This window comes from Manis pentadactyla, chromosome 12 (assembly GCF_030020395.1).
Source record: "Manis pentadactyla isolate mManPen7 chromosome 12, mManPen7.hap1, whole genome shotgun sequence".
NCBI lineage: Eukaryota > Metazoa > Chordata > Mammalia > Pholidota > Manidae > Manis > Manis pentadactyla.
Genome location: NC_080030.1, coordinates 36,929,426 through 36,951,695, shown reverse-complemented (window position 1 = coordinate 36,951,695; position 22,270 = coordinate 36,929,426). Strand labels below are relative to the sequence as shown.

Here is a 22,270-nt window from a genome sequence, read left to right as displayed (position 1 = left end):
CTAACCAGTCACTTGCTTCACGTCTGGACTCCCTTTAGTCTACATAGTGGCCGCCTAACATTTCCAAGCGTTAGGAGTTTCCCTTGCCCCCGACTTGATCAGCTCCTGACCTGCCAGTGCCTCTGACTTCCTTCTGCCCCTCACCAAGATGCAGTCCTGTGCACTGACCTTATAGGGCCTGAGGTCCTGACCTCTGTTCCCTGTGCCCGGTTGATGCCTTCTAGCACTTAGATGCTGCCTTTTTTAAGGTTGCTGCCTAAGAGAGGCCTTTTCTGACTATGCCATGAGTTATCCCATCTCCAGCTTTTTTGCCTATCATAATTAGATTTCTTTTTTTTTTTGAAGTAATATTTGGATTGTATTACTCTCTGGTTAAGATTCTAGAAGGGTTTTCTAAACTATTAATCTCATCAGCTGCAAAAACCCCTCCTTGGATTTTTTCTTGATTTACTCTGTCATTTGAGCATTTATGTTCTACATGGTGTGCCTGGAGCCCCTTTCCTTCCTGAGATTCTGTTTCTAACATTTAGTCATTTAAACAGCATCACCCTAAACAGACAAATGTCATAAACCCCAAATGCTGACTGTATGTCTGATTGTATGTTGTGGACTTCCTGTGTTTGTGTGTGCTTTTACGGAGCTCAGGTGGGTGTGAACTTGTCTTTTGTACTTGTATTTCCACCTACATCAGATGGTCCTGAGTTGTGTGGCACTGAGTCACACATGCTCTCGCTTACACAGGCTCCTCGATGAGAAACCGGAGCAAGGTGAAAACTGGACGCTTGGTTAAGCCGGTTCTCAGAGTCCCCCTCCCTCCCTCAGCCTTGTGTCCTCACGATGGCATTTGTGTCTTGCTTCAGCAGCTCTGTGCGGGTCTGTTCTTGACGGTGAAGCTGAGCAAGACTTTGAGGGTTGCTCCTCAGCGGAGGAGGCTCAGCCACCTGCTTAAGCAAATTAGCAACAGTTGAGAGTAAGGCTTGCCATCATCTTAAAATGTTACTGTTTCATTTACAGTTTCGGTTAACATGTTGTGTTCTTAGAGATGAAGAAGCCCTGGTGGCATTTCCTGGGAAGAGCTCTTGCTAGATGTGCTCCATTTTATGACGGTAGATTACTGTGGTGCTTGTGCACTTGCAGACCTGGCTACCCTGTGCAGTCCAGGGACCATTTGCATTGACAAAGCTGAATTTGTCATTTTTAATGATTAAGTAGCGTTTTTTCATACAGCTGTATCATTGTTTGTTTAAGTGTTGGGGGCATTTAAAAAGTTTTTTCAAGTTTTTTTAAGAGTAAATAGTGTTACTCTTCATATAGATTCCTTTGGGGTTATTTTTTAGAGCTACATTCTCAAAAGTGGGAATAATAGGATTAATGATTTGAGTAATTTGAAATGGTTGTTGCATATTTCCAGATATTTTCCCAAGAGGATTGGCAAAATGATAACCACCAGATTTTTTTGAAGACCTCTGGAGTCTAGAAGTTCTAGATCATAAGAAGTCTAAATGGGGTTTTTCTGCCTAATTAGGGGTATAAAGTAGTATATTATGGTTTTGTTTGTATTTCTTCATTTACTAATTAGGTTGAAATTTTTAAATCTCAGTTTGTCACCTGTAGGGACTGGTACTAGTTCTTCAACTTTTGGAATATAGAAGATTTTATATTATATCATGTTTTCTCCACCCATTAAAATAATGGGTTAAAAAATTTTTTTAAATCCTGTTTTATCTTTAATCACACCCTCCATATTTCTAACAATCACATTTAGCTTTTATGACAGTTAAATACATAAACCTCTTTATTCTAAATTTGTATTATGACTTAAAGACTTAAATAGTAAAGGGAAGGCAAATAAGTTTTCTTTTTCCTTCAAAATATTCTTTGGTATTTGTGCCTACTTAATTTTGCTGATAAATTTTACTATCTTTTTTTACTCCTAATAGCCAGGGCTACGGGAACAGCAGGTTCTAGCTATGAGAAAATCTGGGCCCCAAGGATGGGTGAGCTAGCAAGAAATCTCTGCATGGGAGTGGTGGGAATCTGTGGCAGGTGGCCAGTCGGCCTCCCAAGACTAGCTCCGGTAACGGGTTGGCTTCCCCGGTCCCTGCCTCTAGTGACTCTACCAAAAGCTTTCTACCGAGAGTTTTATAATGCTTCAGACCTACGTATTAACTGGGCACATGTCTCCATTGCTATATTTGTTAGTCCAGAAAGAATCTTCACGTGTCTTTCCATTTCTTTATCTCTCATTAGGGTTCTATAATTTTTCTTTAAATGGATTGCTTATATCCTACCTTAATTACTCTTATTGCAAATGTGATTGTCCTACAATTTCATTTCCAGTTCCTGTAGCTATCTGTAATTTTCTAAAAAATTTGAACCCATAGAACAAACATATTCAGTATGTATATAAATTTTAATACTTTATAAATTGAAAGCAGTGTGCTTAGTAAAATTCCAAATGCATTCTCATTTCTACTCTACGAGAAAACACCTTTTCAACTTCCAGCTATGAATTTATAGCTTCTTTAATTAGTTCAACATCTTATTATTTCATGGTGTTTGTGGAGATTCAGATAGTGAGTGTTAAAATGCTGAATTGCTCATCAGTTGACATGTTCAAATCAGTGGTACTTCTATTTTCTGTCTTTAAATTTTAGACCCCTGAGAATAGATTGTTCTTAAAGTCCTTACAAGCACAAAAATTCCTCCTTTTCTGGAGATTGAAACAATGAATTCTCCAACAATAAAACTCCTCTACACAAAACCTTTGACTTTGAGATTCTCTGAAGTGGTTTTATTTTATGTGGGCAGTTGTTGCCTGCATCAGAGACCGACTTCCTCTCTGAGTCATCCACAGTGGTTGCTGTGGAAATGGGATGCAGAATCTTTCAGGGAGCTCTCCCTTTGACCCAGGGGGTGCTGTGTCCTTACCCAGAAGGTCTTCGGGGTTCTCCACCACCACTGTTTGCAAAGGAGCACCTCTGGAATTTTTAGGGTAGTTATAAAACCACTGTACCTTAGGGATTTTACTAGCATATTATTACATCTTTATTTTCCCCAGTGTTTGCTCTTCTTGGAGAAAAGTATTTAATTATTGTAAGTTGACAGAAAGAGTGAAGTAGTGAGGAAAGAAGCTGAAGTGTGAGTAACTTCATGTGTTTTAACTTCTAGTTCATCTCTAAGGTATTTGGAGAGTGTCCAACTGCAGGATGTCATTACAGAGTGAATGAGTTGGGGGCATATTCTTGTGTACCAACCGGCCAACATTTTCCATGTGACATCACCGAATTTGCTGGCTGGTATCACTGGAACAAAGAAAACTGTCTTCTTGGACAAACTTGGAATGTGTGTAATAAGTAGACAGCAAAGTGTCAGTTTTCTCTTGTTTCAAAAAAAAACAAACGCCAAATACTTATAGAGGTCACTTGTTGACAAATGTGAATAAAGGATAAAACATTTGTCCTCAGGATGCTTGTCTCCAAGGTATGAGGAAAGACGCGATGAAGTGAAGCTGCAGCTGGGCAGAGGTCCGCACATATGTTCCAGAAGCCTAGTGAGGGGAATTTTTCCGTGTGTGGGTCAGGCCAGTTGGGTTATAAACAGTTTTGAAGGGTGAATAGAAGTTTGTGAGGAGATTGGTTGTCCAAGCATCAGCGCAGTCGGGGAGGAAGCTGGTGAGTAGGTGGGGCCTTGTGAACCAGCCAAGGGACTGTGTTGTCCTGGGACGATGGGAAGCAGCTGAAGGAGCAGAAGCAGGGGGTGACCCCAATGTATTTGCACTTACAGAAGCTCTTGTGCATGTGTAGGTTTTGAGGTGAAGGAGAAGAGGGACTGGGAGCTTGGACTTTGGGCTTTTGTAGGAATCCATGCTGATGGTGGGCTCAGGCCATGACAATGGGAATGAAAAGGGCAAATTTGAAAGATTCAGAGGAGGTCAGAGTATGGGATTGCTGGCGGGTTTGATGTGGATGGCAGGTAAGGAGGAACTCAGGAAAACTCCCAAATTTATGGACTGGATGTGATTGACAAAGGTAAAGAATGTAGACTTCACTTTGGGACATGTTGCATTTCAAGATCAGGTAGGATACCTACTAAAAATTAAGGTTCAAATTCATACATACAACATGGATGAATCTCAAGGACATAGTGAAAGGAGACACAGATGATTTCATACACAATATATGATTCCATTCTAGAAAAGATAAATCTGATCCATTGTGTCAGCAGATCAATGATTGTCTGGGGGGATTGAGTGGGCGTAGGTGCATTAGGATTATTTTGGGTGATGGAATCTTGATTGTGATAAAAATTCACTGAAAAGTAGACTTTTAAGATGTGCCTTTTATATATGTAAACTGTACCTTAATAAAGTTGATACTTAAAAATTTGTGTTCAAGAGAGATGCTTTCTTTAATGAAAAAACATGACAGCATTAGCAGTTAGTGTTACGCAGCAGAGATGGGCAGAGGGCTGTAAGGCTTAAATCCCAGCAATTAGGCGAGAGTCATTTGTTTGTGGTCCTACTTCCTATAGGCAATTGAAATATAAGCCTTACCTTCCAGCTGAAGGACTACTAAAACAGTCTCTTTCCCAGGAATCCCTCTTGGTATACAAAGCATGTCTGAAGACGTAATGACCACAATAAGCTCACCAGACCCGAGATGCCAGGAATTCCAGTAGAATAGTGGAGAAGGAGCTGTGGTTTCCGCTATTGTTTTTATTGGCCAGAAGAGCTACACCTTTTGCTGTGATCCTGTCCCAGAAAAGGAAATGTCTCCTGGAACCTAAACCATTCCTGTGCCGGAAGCCTCATGTTGCCCTGCCCCACCCCGCCGTGGGCGCCGCAGGGCCCGGACTTACCAGGACTCCCGCGTGCCAGGCTCTTTGAAGTTGCTGGGTTGATTGGCCAAGCAAGGTGAAAGCTTTCATGTCCATCTTTGCTGCTTACTGAACTCTATGACCTCTTGATCTGTTTCTTTGTAAAACTTAGGATCGCAGTTATTCATGGCTCTCTGAAGGTCCATCGGGGTTGGAGTTCCAGTTACAGCATTTATTAAGTTGGGGATGAGCTTGGGCATATCACTTAACCTTCGGTTCACTTCTGGGAACTAGATCATGATGAAGACTATCATACCTACCGCTGTTGAATGACCTGGGCATTAAATAAGAGGGTTTAATCAAAGCTCTGAAAATTTTAAAGCATCATGCAAATATAAGTTGTTTTAATATTGTAAGTCCAGAGACGATCCTGATTTTCAGCCTTTGAACCCTTCCCATGCCACCCAAAGATCTGTTCTCAGAATTTTCTCTGTAAAACTACATGGGGGTGTGGGTGGGGAAGGGGAGAGAGAGCAATAGGACCTGAGAAACTTTGAGAATTGTTTTAAGTAGACTTTGTAATGATATAGCTATATGAACTCTTTTTTAGAGGCAAAAGTAATTCTGTTGTGTATATTTTAAGTGTGCTTTGTATTGTTTGTGTCAGATTTTTAGTTTGGCTCAGAACACTCTACCCTGGCCCTACTAAGGTATGTCATTTATTTAAACAAACTTATCAATCCTCATGGTAATGTGTATTTGTGTGGGGGGAAGGCAGGGGGTGGGAGGGAAGACTTTATTTAATTGAATTGGTCTATTTGGAAAAAACTTACTGATGTACATGGATTCATGCCTTGCTTAGGTAGTTAGCACCTGTTTTGCAAAGACAACTCCAGGATGGGCATTTCTCAGTGTCCTTTTGGGTAATGAGATAATAACAAACTGATCTGTTGGTTCCTGCATTAGAAGTATCCTTGATAGGCTTGTCACATGTCCTTAGCATTGGGTATAAAAAGACCTGTGAAAAATGGTTCTGTACTCAAAGGGGTCTTACTTGAAGGTGGGAGACACATTTATAGGTCAGTAAAATAGATCAAGAAAAATCCTACAGTAAATGAATGCCTGAAGCACTGTGATAATCACATGTCCTTAGCATTGGGTATAAAAAGACCTGTGAAAAATGGTTCTGTACTCAAAGGGGTCTTACTTGAAGGTGGGAGACACATTTATAGGTCAGTAAAATAGATCAAGAAAAATCCTACAGTAAATGAATGCCTGAAGCACTGTGATAATTTAGGTATCATCTCTGATGATGTCAGAGAACACTCTTCAAAAGCAGTACATTTGAATTGGCTCTTGAGAGGTGATGAGTTCTCTAGCCAAAGAATGGGGAACGAGTGAGGCCAGCCCGGGCACTTGGCAGGGATGTGAGAAGGCAAGCAGCTGGTGGGCAGGGCCTGGGAGGAGGGTTGGAGGCAGCAGGGCGGGTCTCCAAAGCCAGTGCTCATCTAAGGTTCCCAAGCTTTTCGTGGTAGACAGCAGTCAGCTACATTCATTTCAAGCACATTTCTCCTCAGTACAGATTCTCTGATATTAAATAAGGAGTAAGATGATATGTTTTTGTTAAAAGGTAGCTTTTCATAGGAAGGTTCTGCCTCTAATTTATTGTTTTTATTTGTGTATATGTCTGTGCCCATCCACCCTCCCGTCCCCTCATTTACCTAGTGCTAAACTCAGAGAAAATGGTGATCTCATGGTTGGCAGTGGTGTGTGCAGGTGGAGCTTGGGGGAGACACTCCCTCTTTTCTAAAAGGAAAAATCTTTCTTTGGTAATTACTGCTTTATTCCTTCCTAGGAACATATATCAAAGGCAGATAATATGATTTCTAACTTGCAAATTAAAATTTTTTTAATGACCAGAATTTATCCTCTCTTCTCAGGTAAAACAGACCTCGGCATGAAAGGTTTCCATTTTTGTTTAATTATGTGATGAGTTCTGTTTCTATGCTCTCTTTTTTTTTTTAGTGATTGCTCTAAGGACTGTAGCATTTATCTTGTGTTTATCACAGTATATTTTAAGTTAATACTGAATCACTTATGGTAAAATACAGGAGCCCTGAAGCAGTATAGTTCCACTTATCCCCTCTTCTAATCCATAGTACTGTTACCCCAGGATCTCGCCTTTACTTAGAGGGAGATTGGGACTGTTTGGAGGGTGTGAGCAGCAGACAATCAAGAGTAGCTATTGCTGTTAACAGTGCCACCAGGTCCATTGATTATTTGAATAGAGTAGTATTTAATTATAGTTTAAATAAAATTTTTAAAAATTGAGTAGAGTCTTTTTCACAGTTTAAAAATAGCATGGTGTTGCCTTTTAGCATTCAAAGAGATGTGCATTAGGCCCAGAAAGAGAACCTCAAAGCCCATTTACAGTGTTCCAGACCATCTGGCTTTTCATTCGTTTCTCCTTAATTGGTAGATTAGTATTGTATTTCACTTAATCAACCGTGAATCCCTATTTTATAACTTGTTCTTCAAATCAGTTGACATTTTAAGTGTTTTCCTCTTCTAGAGATGCAAGCTGCCAATTTTGTATTTAAAAATAATACATATACATTTTCCTTGTAAAGATGAGACCTCTACAAAAATGTACAGACTACAATGTGATTGCTCCTCCCGGAAGTTAGGGAAGTCTCTTGGCATACTGGAGCCGCTGTCTTGCCACTTTCATGTTTATTGCATCTTTTCTTTCTAATAGAGTATATACTCCTCTAAATTATGCCAGTTTCCTCCTGATGTTAGAGGTTATCTTATAGATGAGTCTGTCTTTTCTGTTTACTTCTTGTGGCTTAGAATTTTTCCCAGTCATCAACCTAGAAATTTTAGGTGGATTATTCATTTTGCCTCAAGAATATTCAAGCTCTGCAGCTTTCAGAATTTCTTTAGTAGTTAAAAGGCTGATTTGAGATGATTCTTATTGGATTCTACACAGAAGGTCCCATAGCATCATTGAAATAGCTCTGTTGCATAACTGTTCTGTCTAAAAATAACAGTTGAGCAGCATCAGCTCTTGCCCAGGGATATGAACCCACACTCTTCTGGTTATTGTACTGACTGACCACAGACTGGCTTCCAGTATGTCCTGCCAAGTGATCCTTTATAGAAAACACCATGCTTGTTCCAGTGAAGTCTGATACTGTTGTAGTCCCCGACAGCACAACAGACAGACTGCGCTTGGTGTCTGTCCAGGTCTGACTTGCCAACACTGAGGGAGTTTCGTAAATGTATTTATACTTCTCTAAGATCTTTGGTGCCTGGAGTTGTAGATTGTCTACATCTGCACTAACCCATACACAAAAGTTGTTGTTGTGTAGTAGATCTGACTTGAAGAGTCAGATACAAAGTCACAGTTTCTGTATTTGGGGCCAGGGTGTGTTTTCCTGCTATACGCCGTTATAATTAACATTCCTTTTATGACCTCTTTTATCACATGAAAAACGATAGACTCTCCCCTTGCTTGCTGTATGTGCAAGGCTACAGTAATCTACAGGGCCTAAAAATAGGCAGGTCATTGCTCTGGGATCAAGATGTTGAGATTCTGAGATGACCTTCTTAGGCAATATGTTAATGTATTGCAGATTGTGCAAAGGAACAAATATTGGTTTATGAATCACTGTTGCATCTTTGTGGGCACCTATTTTTTATTCACTTGGAAGCCAGCTAGACCTTTGTATGTTGTATTTTAACTCCTATTTCCATTTGAGTTTAAAGATAAGATAGTCACATGTATTTTGTTTTTATTAAGTCAGTACACAGTTGGTATTTGCAAAGTCATACTTTAATGAATGCATATTAAAAGTTAAATAATGTCACATTAAGAGAAAAATGCAGCTTTGTTTAATGCAGAGGGTTTCTCTTCATTTAGGGACAAATCAAAGGTAATTATGAATTACTTATCAAAACATCTTTTAAAATGGATTAAAAATATCAGGATTTTGTATTAAATATAGAAGAAATGAAACACATTGCCGAAGGCCAGCTAATTTGACCAAGGAAATGTACAGTAAATGAAATGACTACCAAATAACTTTTTGGAATTCTTCCTCAGTATATCACAGTACAGGAAAGCTTTTAAGTTTAGGAAGGAGAAATTTGGAAGTAATTCACAAATGAATGTCACGAACAGTATTTTGATGTTTTTCAATTTGTGGTTTTTATATCTTCCCTGGAAGTTAAAATATCAAAATGTGATATTAAAAACAAAGAGGCAGAGAGTTAGTTTAGAGAAAAGAATCCCAAAGCGGGAGTCAGAAAATAAGCCTTTTATTCTCTGTCAGCTTCTTGCATCCGTTTGCTTCCCTTGGGTTTTTTAAATTACTTTTGTGGAAGTGTATGTCGTTAGTGGTTCTTGTGGAGGCTGGCCTTGGGAGATAGGCTTGGTCACATGTGTCAGGAAGGGGCTTTGCTTGTTATGCTCACTCTCCCTGGGGATGGGATTCTAGGGCGACAAGGGGTTTCCCCTGAAAGCTTCGAAGAGATGATTTTATTGTTTTCTAGTATTCATTATTGTTACTGAGAAGTCTGCTGCCAGTCTGATTATCATTCACTTTTAACTCTTTTTTTTTCACCTTTTGAAGTCTTTCAAGATTTTCTCTTCATCCTTGAGGTTTTCCAGTGTCACATAATCTGTCTAGGAGGGCATTCATTTTTATACAGTCTGCTTGGTGCTCACTGTGAACGTTCAGTATTAAGAACCATGTCTTCAATTCTACAAAATGTTTAGCATTAGTTCTAATATTATTCCTTCCATTCCTTGTAGCTTCATTTTTGGAAATAATATTTACATGTTTGTTTCTTCTGTCTACTGATTATGTTCTTAACTTTTCTGTATATATTTTATATCTTTTTCCAACTGTGAGTGAGCTTCTGTGTACTAGTTTTCTTTTTGTGCCTGGTGTTGAGTTTCTCCTGTCTATTGAGTTTTTAATCAGTGACCAGATTTTTTATTCCCAGGATTTCAAATAGATTTTTGTTTCTAAATCTACCCCTTGATTCATTATCTGACTGATATTGTTTCAAAAATTTTGGAGGGTGTTATTTTTCTTTCATATCTCTTTGAAGGTTTTAACACATCTGTATTAAAGTTGTTTTCAGTTTGCTGCTTTTTCATTTCACCAGGTGTGACTTTATCTGATTGTTGACTATCGGTCTTTCTTGAAGTCAGTTCCCCTCCGTGCATTGGGCTTTCAGTTTAGAAGTCTGTCTTACTGGGCTGCTGTGTCCCTCTGTGTACACTCAGGGCTTCCTGTGTAGGGGTTTTGCCTTGTCTCAACCCCACCCAGGCATCTAGCTTAAAACCAGATCTTAACTGGAGGCTCTGGCTTGTCCTCCTTGGTAGTGAGAAAAAGGCAGGACTGTCCCTGTGGCCAGGTTTTGGTTGCAAAGGTCTCTGTGCCTCCTCCTGCTGCTCACAAGGTTGACTTTCTCTCAGCCATCGCCCCCAGCAGTAGTCACAGGAGACTTTTTGCTTTCTTTCCCCAGGCAAATGTGCTTCGTCCAGCCCATGTGTTTTAACGCAGTGACTCCTGTTCTGAACTGTGTGCCTCCCTTCTACCCTAGCTAACCATGAGTATGGGCCTTGGGCCACTGGTTCTACTCCAGGCCTCTGCCTGTTTAGTTGTGGCTTCAGCTCCTGTTGTCAGCCTGCATTTCATTTTATGTGTCTTGTTTCCTTGTTTGTAAACATGACTTCTGCCCTCCCTCCCTTTCTTCCTTGAAACAGTTTATCTGTCATTGATGTCCTTTGCAGGAGTGATTGGTGTTTAAAACCTGAATTCACAAGGCATTGTGCCCAGAAGTTCTGTCTTAGTTTCTTCATCTTTACTAAGTGATCTCGAAGGTCCCTTCTAGCTCCAAAAATTCTGACTTCCCCGTATACAACAGGCAACAAGAGAAGCTATCTGGCGTCTGGTGTTTGGCACGTTACAATCAGCCAATCACTTTCCAGTCCTTACGGATCTGGCCTAAACAAGCTCATGAATTACTGATCTTAAAAGATGTCCACAGTGTTGTGGCCTCTGCATAAGCTTTTCCAGTTATTGTTTGCCTTTTCAGTTGTTATTTTCCAACACTGGATTTTGTTTTTGTAGAAAAAAATAACTTCTCTAAACCATAGGACTAATGCCTTGCAGACCACATAGCTGTGGAATGGAGCTGGCCACTGTCTCCTTTTCTTTCCCTGAATACATCCTCTTTCCTCCACATGACACCAGAGACATGGATCTTCCAGAAACAGCTTCTTAAGAATTGAGGAGTCGTTTTCATTTTCTACGAGGAAGTAATAATAGATTTTCCAGCAATCTGACTATCTCAGCATGGCTCAAAGGGGACTTGAGAAGGAATAGAGATGGGTCATTGTCAGAGGGAGGTGGAATTTACTTTTCTTACAAGCTTCTGAAGACTCTTCATGGATGGTCGCTAGAGCTGTTTATGTTTTATGAATAATATTTAATGAAGAACTGCCAAAATTGCAGTTAACATTTTTTGAAAAATAAATAACTTAGCAAGGAAGCAGCCATATGGTATCTGTTTAAAACTGGAGGTGCAGTCTATTTTAAAAAATAGACCTACAAAAAGACTGAACACAAATTGAAACACCCACTCCATTTTAATAAAAATAATATTTACCATTCATGCTTGAATTTTAAAATTACACCTAAGGATTTAAGACTTTTACAAATAGCTTATTAAATTTGACAAGCAGAAATTTTGAGGAAATATGAATTTGATTTCAGGATGGTGGTTCTCAGAGATTCTTCTATTGTTAACCTTCTAAGTAGAAGAAGGAATTGTAGATAACTCCAGTTTTTAGGGAACCAGGTGCTACTAGAGAAGAGGTGGGTGAGGGCCTAGCATTAGGAAGGGAGGCCAGGAGGTGATAATGGAGGGAAAGTTGGGTTCCTTAGTGGAACCCTGGTGGAGGAGATGGTGTTGCCTGGACCCGCATGCCTGTGTCTGCCCTCTGACTGTGGCCCTGGGCTCTGGCATACCAGGTCCTACCTGGTGTTCAGAATGTTAGGCCCTCAAAACCAACATCAGAAGGAATATATTCAAATCTCAAGTGGAAGTTTGAGCTGATTCAGGAATTTCCTTTTGATGATTTTGTTGCCTGTTGATTGGTTTGTCTGGAAAATAGTAAGACTATAAAATGATGAGAATTTTTTGCATGAAAAATTGATTGTTAATGCTAAAATGATTTAAAACAGAATTGAGTTCTCTTCAGTTTAACTGCTTGATTCAGGTCATGTTTTCAGCCCTTTCAACAGCATCTGAAATGCCTTTTGTCATGTTTAAAGCATATCAGGAGCTCATCCCTAATAGTCTTTGAGGGCTTTTGTGAATTGGGCTTAATTAGCTCAGTCCAATAAAACACTGTTGAAGAGAGCAGAGTATTGCTTCAGCCCCTGGGTCAGCCAGTTAATTTCTTCCAGTTTGCTGAGCATAGAGTCTCCGTCCTGGAAGAGGAGCGGAACCTCACATTGCTGTTACAATAACAGCTTCAGGATGGGTGACTGGGGCATGATGTGTAGGTCAGTACCATTGTCTTAAAATACACATACGTACACACTCTTAAGTACATAAAAATCATATAGTTGCCTCTGTTACAACAGGCAGAGTTAAATTTTAAATAATTTATCTTTGCAGTATTTGTACAGTATTTAGCAGATTATTTGTTCATTCAGTATGGTACAGAGAATCTTATGTGGTTCTAGGTCCCTGTGTGACTGTATAACCTTGCAGAAGAATGTGCCATGATGTAAATCTGCTTTGAAGGAAGCTGTTCGAGTTATTTTATTTTATAGTGCTGAAGAGCCAGTGTAGGAAATACAGTATGAGATTGCAAGAAGCATCTCTCTTTATATCTTATTGAAATAAAATTTTAAAGTACAAATAGATTTTCATTGAAAGGCCATGATTTTAACCTCAGGGCAGCTTTTATTTTGGTATGATTACTTGTGATGAATGTCATTTTACAAGGGAGGGCATTTGAGTATTAAGAGGTTTTAAGTTAGCCTCTGCCAGAGGAGGAGGCCTGGACAGGAATGGGATGCTGAGACATAAGGTGTTCTGAGTAGATAACCTTGTTATGTTTCATCAAGACAGCTTCACTTGAGACTCTAAGGGTGGGAGCTGAGTTTCTAGTATGTTTTTAAAACATAGAACAGGTGATGCTGCCATTTGGTTTTGGAAAATCATACATGTATGCTTCTATATGCATAGACTGTCTCCAGGAGAATATGCAAGGAACAGGTAACTGCGGTTGCCTCTGATTGTGGTGAATTGTACAGTGGTAACAACATATTGATGGAGTCAGTAGCTCTGACCTTAGGCAGTTTATTTAAAGTCTCTTGAGATCTTGGTTCTCTCTTCTAGCAAACGGAAAATGTGGTAGTCATCTGTTGTTTTTGACGTCCTGTATCCATCCACCCTTCATGCCAGCCCTCCCTACCCCGGCCTGCTGGGGCCCCTGCTAGGGTGCTGTGCAGCCATGAGTGGTCCAGTGTGCTAGGCCAGGCTCTGCAGTTCCCTGGCCAACAGCAGCTGGCTCAGGAATAGTCATAACTTTGGTTAGTATATCTAAGAACAAAATTCTTGTTCTTTCCCACTGGACTTGAATGAGAAGGATGATGTAAGGTTTGGAAGGGCAGTCATCCTCATACTAAGCCTAGAAACCAGAAAAAAAGCCAGAATGGAGAAGAACCAGAGCCTGGAGTGACATTGATAGGACCTGGACTCAGGCTGCACCTGAAGCTTGTTCTGCTGCTGGCCGTGACTCATCTCCTCACCTACGTGAGCCAATAAATTCACTTTTTGGGTTTAGTTTCTTGTCATGTATGTCAGGAAACAATATGCCAGCTGGTCTAGGGAATAGCATTTCAACTTTAGGATTACTGGATCATTAAGGGATGTGTGTCTGTAAAGTGTGGTGCATGGCACGCAGAAAGCGTGCAGTGGTAATTTAAAAAGTATTTAGATGCTCCACCTCATATTTTACTAATGACTTGCTCTAAGGTGAAGTAGAAGCTGCAGGAGAATTTATAACACAGTGTTTAGTTCCTCTGCCTGACAAATAACAACCTACTTCTATTTCAAAGCCAAATACTTTGCTAAGGTAAAAGTCTCTATGGTATATTACAGCCAAGGAACACTATTTCTGCTCAGATTCCAGAGTTGATTTAAATCTCCTAATATTTTCTTTCTTTTTTTTTTTTTAGGAGAGCACGGCAGAGGCTTTTATTTTATTTTATTATTTTATTTTGGTATCATTAATGTACAATTACATGAGCAACATTATGGGTACTAGACTCCCCCCATTATCAAGTCCCTACCACACACCCCATTACAGTCACTGGGCAAAGGGTTTTATTTCGAGAGAAAATGAGAGGACAGATCTCCTGGCTTAGGCCAGGAGGGGACAAGAGAGCCCCCTCCTAATATTTTCTAATTAAAAAAACAACTCCAACTATTTCCACTCAGATTCCAGAGTCGATTTAAATCTCATCATATTTTCTAATTAAAAAAATACAATTCCATTCTATCTTCTAATTAAAAAGAAGCCTTGTTGGGTGGCTTTAAAACAACAAAAACCAGAAGCTCAACAGTAAGTAACAAAACAGGCAAGGACTGATCAGGCCTTCAGAAGGCAGCACCTTAAGACTACGTGATCATTTTGATCACCCCTCTCCAGCTTTTCCAAGGCAGAAAAACCAGAAAAGCAAGCAACTATAGAGATGGAAATTTTTAATTTTTTTATGGCTGTTAACATGGAACCACAGCAGCCATTGTATTACATAATAGCAGAAATATCGTTGGTTTTCTGACATCTCGACACTCTCCTCAAAGTGCAGTGTGGCATACTTTTTAAAGATAAAATTGAATTAAAAATCAGTTTGTATTTTGGGAATCTGAGTAGTGTGAGATAATTGGAAAGGCCCTGGAGTGCTTCAGTAATTGTTGAGAATCATTGTTCTTAATAATAGAAATTGAACTCAGAAATGACAAGCATTTTATCCATTTCAGCTAACCTGGTTTTTAAAATAAAAATGCTTCTAATGCACATGGAGCTCATGGCCCCCATTTGCCATAATCTTCACTTTTTTCCCCTTAGAACTTTTTATGATTATCTCATCCCAGATATCACATTTCTTAAGTGTGTTTTTTTTTATTACCAAGTATAATATACAATATAAGGTTCTGTTTTTGTTTTTGCTGCTTTATTACTTTCCCATTCTGAAAAAGCACACGCTGTAGCAAATGAATTAGAAAACATGAGGCATAAATATGAAAACTAGGAAATCAAGCTGATATTTGGATTATGTACCACTCATATGGAACAAGGTCTGGCCAGGTTGACACTGCTCAGATAGGAAGGCTCTGAACATCCAAACAGGTAGTGAGTAGGGTGGGAACTTAAGTGTAAGTAAATGGTTCTTAGGGAGAAAGTTCTTTGATAGAAAGTGTGGGGCCTGATGATGGTGGGTGAGAGGAGTCGCAGCAGCAGTACTGGCTGGTGCCCCGTGGTGCTCACTGTGTGCCAGGCGGCGCACTGAGCGCTGAGCACCTGCCAACCTGGGGATCCTCACAGCAGCACCTTAGGGGCAGGTCTAGTGACCACCCCGTTGTGCAGGGAGCCGAGGCACAGGACGGTAAGGCATCCAGGCAGAAAGTGGGGAGCCAGGGTGCTGGCACTCCTCCCCTCTGCCTGTTCTGCCTCCCAGGGGGAGCGTTCCTTTGATGAGCTGCAGGGTAAGGTAGTGGAGGAGAGGCGAGCTGCTGCCGTGGGGACTGAGTGAACAGCTGGAGTGCAGCGCACACCTTCGTTGTCGCAGTGGCTTTGTGCCTGGAGTAGCCTTGAATGCCACACCAAGACTGGTAATATGGGAAATTCTTGAAAAACAGTTTGTTCAGTTCCACTCCCAGTTATGGAGTTTATCTCCACATGGTAATACTGTCTAAATAAAATTAATGTTTTTCAAGGATTATGGTACCCTGGGTGTCTGAATGGCCTCCTCAGACCACATGGACTTTTCCTTAGGACATTTGCTTATTATTAACCAACTGCCTTATAATGTGGTATGTTTTTAGTTATTTTTCATGTCGATATGTTCAACAGGTGTTTTTTGAGGCTCTTCTGTGTTCCAGGCATTGAAGGTAAGCACTTAGGGCCAGATTGGTCCTTGGCGACTAGGTAGGTTCCATGTGGGCAGAGAAACCAGGAGATCTTACTAAATGGGAACAGCCCATGCAGTTGTTCAGAGATGAGCGTGAGAAAGGCTTATTTTCCTTTATTTTGTAAGCTATATCAAACTAGGAAACTAAATCTCTATGTTCCACATCCTGCTCTTGGGGAACATCATTGTACAGACTGCTTCTGGACATGTTTTTAATGGTGCCCCTAGGACTTCTAATAACAGCAGTGTGGAGGCCTGCGTAGGTTCAGGCACTGATTGGAAGTACAAAGCAGATATTTTCTAGGAATTACCTGGTAGTGTAGGTAGATTACAGCTATGAGCAGTGTTTTGTGGGTTATCATGAATTTCCAGAAATGGAAAGAAACTGAGAAAGAGTTTTGAAATTCAAAGAGGAAAACTCCTTTTTAGTCTTCTAAGATCCTGCCCCCAGTTTTGGATTCTATGGCGGGAGCTCCGGCAGGTGGGAGAGGAGAGCTGTCCCACAGGCCAAGGTCAGCAATTTTGCTTTCAGCCTGCAACTGACACAGGCAACAGAGCTGCCTGTCCTGTAAGTTCTCCATGTAATTCCAGATGTTCACAGTTTTAATTTCTAAGGAGTGGTCACACTTGTTTATAGGTGCATTGCCCTTTCTGACAACACTAACACAACCCAGTCATGCTGTACCAGCTATTGTTATGTAAGAGTTTCTATTTTCAGCTCCATTCATGGCACTTATCTCCTAAGGCTCATTATATTTTTGTTTTAAAGCAGGTCTGATATGTAACATTTTCCTAAAGTAGCTTTTTAAGGATTTTTTTTGGTGTGTTATATAGTTATTGGGGTACTATTTCTGTCTTTAAAAGTGTGGCCTTGCTCTGCTTACCGAAAGTAAGTTTCAGGCAGACCCACCATCTTCCAGTAATTCACCAAAATGACCAACACAAAGGGAAAGAGGAGAGGCGCGCCTCCATAGGTTTTCTAGACCTTTTAGAAAACATGGAATTGTTCCTTTGGCCACTTACATGCGAATCTACAAGAAAGGTGATGTAATAGACATGAAGGGAATGGGCACTGTTCAAAAAGGAATGTCCCACAGATGTTACCATGGCCAAACCGGAAGTGGCTGCAGTGCAGCCAGCATGCTGCTGGCATTGTTGTAAACAAGTAAAGGGCAAGGTTCTTGCAAAGAGAATTAATGTACGTATTGTGCATGTTAAGCACTGAGAGAGCCGAGATAGCTTCCTGAAGTGTGTGAAGGAAAATGATCAGAAGCAGAAGGAAGGTACTTGGGTTCAGCTGAAGCACCAGCCTCGGAGAGGCACACTTTGTGAGAACAAATGGCAAAGGGCCTGAGCTGCTGGAGCCCATAACCTACTAATTCATGACTTCATAGATATTAAAAAAAAATAAAAGACCTCTGGACTGTAAAAGAAAAAAAAAAGTGAGTAACGTTAAAGAAGGCAGGTTCCCAGTCATAACTTATACAATTAAATAGGAGTTTTTTTAATTTAGGATTTTAATTTTTGTCAGTTGTTGACAATTTGGTCCGTGTTCCTTTTCCTCCACTCATCAAATGTTTGTTGAGTGCCTACCATGTATCAGCATTTGGTGCTGGGAATATAGAGCTGAATAAAATGTAGTCCTTCCCTCAATAACAAAGTTGTTTGGTGAGGAGACAGGCACACCCAAGTCCAGTATAAGGGGACAACTAAAAGGGGGTTGTGCAGGTGCCAAAGGCAGTGGAGCAGTGTGAGAGGCCCACCCTCTCTGGGGATGGGAGGGCCTCATCAGGGAAGAATTTACAGGGAAAGTTGGGTTTGACCTGAGTTTTGGAGAGGAAGAATACACAAACCGTCCCTGCGTAGTCAAGAGAAGGCTAGCAGTATGGTGAAGGAGTTGTTAAGAGACACGGACTCTTAAACACAGGATGTTCTGTTTCATTCAGCAGGGACTGGTAACAGTTTCTCTCCCTTTCTGGTAAGGAGTAAACACATACAATGTAGGCATTTGTTGAGCTCTCCATGAATGAGAACTTATACTACATTTAAGAAGACAGAATAATAGGGGAAAAAATAATGTTACTGAATATAATTAAACATAAAATGTCTGTTGTGGGTGGAGTTGGAAAGGCTGTAGTGGTGGGGTGGAGTGTAGGCTGGCCACATGCTGGTGGCATGTGCTTGTGCCAGCAGGGCACAACCCCATATAGGGGTCAGGCAAAGGTTAACCAGGAAATAGTTTTTCCATATGTTCACTAGATGGATACCATGATGTTTTCATGTACAATTGAATGGTTATAGCCATTTATTACACACAGGACTCTCAAGTCACTTGGAAAGGCAGGCTAATAGTGTACACTCTCTCTAGATTATTCTAATTTTTGACAGTTGGATCACCCTCATAAAATTCAACTGAAATCTGTAACTCCTGCTTTTTTCTCCTTATTAATTGCATGAAATATCTTTTTCCATCCCTTTACTTTCAGTCTGTGTATGTCTTTGGGTTTGAACATGGGTCTGTTATAGGCAGCATATAGACGGGTCTTGTTTTTTAATCCATTCAGTGACTCTATGTCTTGATTGATGCATTCAGACCATTTAAATTTAGGGTGATTATCGATAGGTATATACTTACTGCCATTGCAAACTTTAGATTCGTGGTTACCAAAGGTTCAAAGGTAACTTCCTTACTATCTAGCAGTCTAACTTAACTCACTTAGTATGCTATTACAAGCACAACCTAAACATTCTTTTTTTTTTCCTTCTTTTTTCTTCCTCCTCCATTCTTTACATATTAGGTATCATATTCTGTATTGTTTGTCTGTCCCTTGATTGACTTTGGGGGTAGTTGATTTGATTTTGCATCTGCTTAGTAATTAATTGTTTTACTTTGCTGTGGTTTTATTTCCCCTGGTGACAGCTATTTAGCCTTAGGAATACTTCCATTTATAGCAGTCCCTCCAAAATGCACTGTAGAGGTCATTTGTAGGAGCTAAATTTTCTCAGCTTTTGCTTATCTGAAAATTGTTTAATCCATCCTTCAAATTTAAATGATAACCTTGCCAGGTCGAGTATTCTTGGTTTGAGGCCCTTCTGTTTCATTGCATTAAATATATCATGCCACTCCCCTCTGGCCTGTAAGATTTCTGTTGAGAAGTCTGATGATAGCCCTATGGGTTTTCCTTTGTATGTGATCTTTTTTTCTCTCTCTAGCTGGTTTTAAAAGTCTGTTCTCATCCTTGATCTTTGCCATTTTAATTATTATATGTCTTGGTGGTGTCTTCCATGGTTCCTGTGTATTGGGAGATCTGTGCACCTCCATGGCCTGAGAGACTACCTCCTTCCCCAGATTGGGTACGTTTTCAGCAATTACCTCCTCAAAGGCACTTTCTATCCCTTTTTCTCTCTCTTCTTCTTCTGGTACTCCTATAATGTGAATACAAAGAATGCCTCAGCTTCTTTGTATTCCTCTTCTCTAATTTCTATTCCATTTACCATCTCGTCTACATCTAATCTGCTTTTAGATCCCTCCATTGTATGTTTTATTTCAGGTATGGAATTTCTTATTGATTGAATCTCCATCCTAAATTTGTCCCTGATATCTTGAATGTTTTTCTGTATGAGCATGTTTATGATTTTTATTTTGAACTCATCTTCACTAAGATTAGTGAGTTCAGTTTCATTTGGGCCTATTTCTGGTGTTTATGAGATTTTGATCTGAACCAGGTTCCTTTGACACTTCACATTTGTATATGGCGCCCTCTAGTGCCCAGAAGCTCTAGTCTCTGGAGGTGCCCAGCCCCTGGAGTGATGTCGGGGGTCTCGGGAGCAACACTGGTGCCTGGGGGGAGGAAAGAACTTTTCCTGCTTCCTGGCTGCAGCGCCTGTCTCCACTGTCAGAAGCAGTGGGCTGAGCACACAGGTGTAAGGCTCTGTGCTTCTGTAGGTGTTACAGGCAGGGCTTCCCTCTAGATGGCCTGATGCCAGAGCAGAGACTGCTGGTTTTGCGAGCAGGTACTGACAGGCCAGGAGGAAGGTGCATCAGGCTGTGTATCACAGTGAGGGGCCTCTGAGCTGAGTAGCCAGCCAGGGGGATGAAGCACCTGAAGCTGCTGGAAGTTCCCAACCTGCTGGGCAAAGCGCACCTAGACAACCTTGTCCACCTACCCCTTCTCCCCCGCAGCAAGCTCCATGCAAAACCCGCCCCTTCAGCAGCCCTCTCGGTGCTAGGAAGCCTGCCCGCCTTTCCTTTGTCCCAGAGTGTCCGGACGTGGATCCCTGTCCTCTACAAACAGCTGGAATCTCAGTCTCCCCAAGTATTCCACCTGTCTTAGCTTTCCAACTCCAGTAATCTCCAGAGCACCATGCAGCATAGGTTTGTGCTCCCATAGCATATCTCCAGGGCTGGGTGTTCAGCAGTCCTAGGCTTCCACCCCCTCCCTGCTCTGTTTCTTTTCCTCCTGCTGATGAGCTGAGTTGGGGGATGGGCTTGGGTTCCGCCAGATCAAGGCTCTGGTATGGTACCCCATTTCGTGAGGTCTGCTCTGTTCTCCAGGTGTATGCTGTCTGGTGCAGCCTTCTTTCCTGTTGCTCTTTCAGGATTAGTTGTATTAATTGTATTTTCATAATATATGTGGTTTTGGGAGGATTTGTCTCTCTCACCTCTTACACCACCATCTTAGGAGTCTCAACTGAAATTGTTTAATGACCTGCCTTTATTGAGTCTTTGCAAATTTAACTTAATTTTCATTGTTAAATTCACATTCCTGAATGTGCATTTAAACAACTCAAAATCATTCCTCCACAAATGAATTCTATAGTCAGTTCTGCTGTCTTATTTACTACATGTTAACATAGTTACTTGGAGAGAAATCTTGCTTTAAGAGATTACAGAGTATCTAAAATGGTTTAGATATAAATATGGATAATCACATCTTTTCTGTTTTCTATCTGTTACATAGCAAATTGCCAAATTCTGTCCTACTCATACATTATAGAATTTAGTAATTTCTATGCTTAACTAGCAAATAATTAGCCTTGATGTTTTGTTTAGATAGAAGACTGGTAATAATTGGACTTACCTATCATAGAAGATGCTTAGAGAAAAATAATATACTAATTTTATAATGAATCAAACAAAGCCCTGATCACAGATACAGGTTTTCTGCACAGGTATAGTTATATTATTGTTAAACAAAACAGCCTCCTGAAAAGTAAAATTTCCTGCTTACAAAAATAGCTTTCAGAAGTCCTCAACATAAATTAACTCAGCAAATTATGGTTACTTTGCATCAAAATTGAAATCTTATTAAGGAACTATATAGCACAGACTAGATGAGACTGGAACACAGTTCATCTGAGAGCTCTGGGGGACAACGAAGTGACACTTCCTGCCACAGAGCAGTGTCAGTGCAGGACACCAGTACTTACTACCAGGAACATAGGCCTGTTGTCACTCTGTCCAATTGTATCTCTGATCCCTTATCTGATATTTGAAAAGGAATGTCCAAACTCAAGATGTGGTTTGCTGATCTGTAGTTTCAAAAGATACATGAGAGTGACATAAACAATTCCATAATTTTGTCAGCTATGATATGTTTTTGCTGAAATTACCTTACTTAGTAGGCTATGGATTTCTCACCAAATCTGGCCACTAAAATCAATGAAAGGCAACTTTTCTCTGAGTTAAAAGAGAAGGAGCATATTTTTTCCTTGTATTTCTTATCTTATATGCAAAAATGCATGTATTGATGTGGTGATCAATAGAAGTAGGTTTGGGGGATTTTATACAAATTATTTCTTAGGTTTTAATTAATGTAATTAATTGTAAAATGCTATAAAAGGCTATATGAATCGTGTGGTGTGCCTCATTCCTTGGAGTTGGCTAACAATGCGTTTGACAAGATTGCTGCTTATCAGTACTGACTTGGCCAGAGATGGCCAGAGCCCAGTGATACCTCTTTGGTTTAAGGTTAGAGTATCTGTTGGAGAATATAGCCTCGTTCAGATCTCTTGAACCAAAATTGATGTGCATGTGGACCAGCAGTTAGGCTAGGTAATTTTATTTGGTTTTAATAGTGTTAAACCTTGTTTAATTACATGTTGTTCATGTGCACAGTGAGAAGTAAAGAAGTATGTGAAGTGAAATACACTCTCCAGTACCTGGAGAAGCAGCCATTGATGACAGTCTGCATTGCTTATGACCTTTTTGTGTACACTAG

At 40.4% G+C, this 22,270-nt stretch overlaps 1 protein-coding gene and 1 pseudogene across 4 annotated transcripts in view; both read left to right on the top strand.

Annotated features, from left to right (window-relative positions):
• The window catches only part of TULP4 (TUB like protein 4), a 251,074-nt gene that overhangs the window by 106,217 nt on the left and 122,587 nt on the right, over window positions 1-22,270 (top strand). The window lies entirely within an intron of this gene.
• LOC118913040 (60S ribosomal protein L21-like) lies at window positions 14,298-17,443 on the top strand (annotated as a pseudogene).